Here is a 2,062-nt window from a genome sequence, read left to right as displayed (position 1 = left end):
GAGTAGCTGGGACTACAGGCTCCCCCCACCACACCCAGCTAATTTTTTCTTGTATTTTTAGTAGAGACAGGGTTTTACCGTGTTAGCCAGGATGGTCTCAATCTCCTGACCTCGTGATCCACCTGCCTCAGTCTCCCAAAGTGCTGGGATTACAGGCGTGAGCCACTGCGCCCGGCCCCAGCTGGTGCAGATTTTCGTATCTGAGATGACCCATGTAGCTGAGAAGACTCCTGCACTCAGACGCTCAGCCTGTGCCCCTCTCTCCTGCCCTCAGCTTCCTAATGCCCCACACGCCTTTCAAAAAGCTGCCACCATGCGACTACTGCTAGACGTGGAAAAATGTGGATCAGAAAATTATCCAGCAACAGCAAAGAACTTTGCAGTGGTAGGAAAAGCCAGCCAAACGAAGAGCAGAATTTCAACACAAAAATCTCCTTCTGTACGTAAATAATGAGCCTTCAATGAGCGCTTACTGTGGGCCAGCTCTTTCCTATGCCTATTACGTTAACTAACTCACTGACCTTAACAACTGGACACAGGAAGACTCGGAGGCACAAGCTCATGTAAGTGACACAGACCATGCTGGTACAGCACGTTCTGTGCTCAGGCAGCGTCTCCACCCACCCCACACCACCTTCAGCACAGAAGCCCCAGTGACAAGAAGGCTAATTCATTTTGGCAAATCTGTGCATCTTAAAGCAAGCTTTGGAAAGCCCCACTTAGTAAGACTCTAGATAACTGCTAAGATTATAATTGAGAGAAAATAATATAAAAATGAAGTGAATGGGACTAGCATTGCAGTAGAAAGCATGCTTGCCTAGGAGCCCAGAAAACAAGTTCTGTGTACTTTTAACAAGACGTGATCTCGGGAATTTCACATAGCGCTTCAGCGGCTTTGCCTGCTGCACTGCAAAGCAGGCTTCAGTAAATGTCTGTCCTGATCTCACCGGGACACTTTGGGATCAAAGATGAAAAGGAGACAAAAGTATATAAACGTACACCAGGAAATTAGACTTTTAGGGATGCTGTGCTGCAATGGCCTATTTTTTGGAGTACGGCTGTCAGAAAGCAAAAAACTAAGAACCACCATCAAAAGAGACCGTATCATTTAAAGGTCCAAATGGGTTAAACACTGCATTTGCAGCTAAATACTGTATCGTGGGAAAACTAAGCCTCACTGACCCAACCATCCATTCGTTCACCTACCTCAAAACAAACTCCTTTAACTGGACTGATTTCCTTCAACACACCTGAAATCAGCTCCCTGGGGGGACTGCAATATTGACTGGGAGGATTATGACTTTCCTGTATTCAATTAAGATAGAACAGGCCCAGAAGAGGGCAGTGACTGTGGAACCTGGGCCATCACCAAAGAGCCTCCCTGACTTTAACCACCAGGGTCATGGACCAAGAAGAACATGAAAGGGATGTGGGGGTGGGGCGGACATTTACTTAGCACCTGTCAGGTGCCAGATGCTTTCTGTACACTGTTCAATTCAATCCCGACAAAAGCCCCCTTCACTGATGAGAAAGGGCCACAACACAGAAAGGGCACCAGGCCTCCCTGAACATGTCCAGGTAGCTCCACACCCCAGTGCTCTCACATCTCCCATCAATACCAACACCTCAGTAGTGAGACCACACCAACCATTATCTTCCAAACATCTGAAATAAATCAGTGTTAAGGGAGAAGTGCAAAGGAAATGAAGGCACATCTGAGACGTCAGTCCAGAAAAAAATTAACATAAAAGACATGCTAGGCTGGACAGAACAGGGCTGGGCATGGCAGCTCCCACCTGCAATCCCAGCACTTTGGGAGGCCAAGGCAGGAGGATCACTGGAGCCCAGGAATTTGACACCAGTCTGGGCAACAGAGTGAGACTCCACTTCTACCCCGGCCAAAAAAATTAGCCAGGCGTGGTGGTGTGCACCTGCAGTCCCAGCTACTCTAGAGGATAAGTGGGAGGATCACCTGAGCCTGCAGCTGTGATCATGCCACGGCACTCCAGCCTAGATGACAGACTGAGACCCTGTCACAAAAAAAAAAAAAAAAAAAAAAAAA

The 2,062-nt window shown here is 47.7% G+C and overlaps 1 protein-coding gene across 1 annotated transcript in view; it reads right to left on the bottom strand.

The window, feature by feature from the left end:
• NOM1 (nucleolar protein with MIF4G domain 1) overlaps window positions 1–2,062 on the bottom strand; it is a 32,959-nt gene that overhangs the window by 24,709 nt on the left and 6,188 nt on the right. The gene's annotated exons all lie outside the window — the stretch shown is intronic.

This window comes from Mandrillus leucophaeus, unplaced genomic scaffold (genome assembly GCF_000951045.1).
Source record: "Mandrillus leucophaeus isolate KB7577 unplaced genomic scaffold, Mleu.le_1.0 Scaffold134, whole genome shotgun sequence".
Classification (NCBI taxonomy): domain Eukaryota; kingdom Metazoa; phylum Chordata; class Mammalia; order Primates; family Cercopithecidae; genus Mandrillus; species Mandrillus leucophaeus.
Note: the sequence above shows the minus strand (reverse complement) of the source record. Positions and strands in the feature narration are given on the sequence as shown.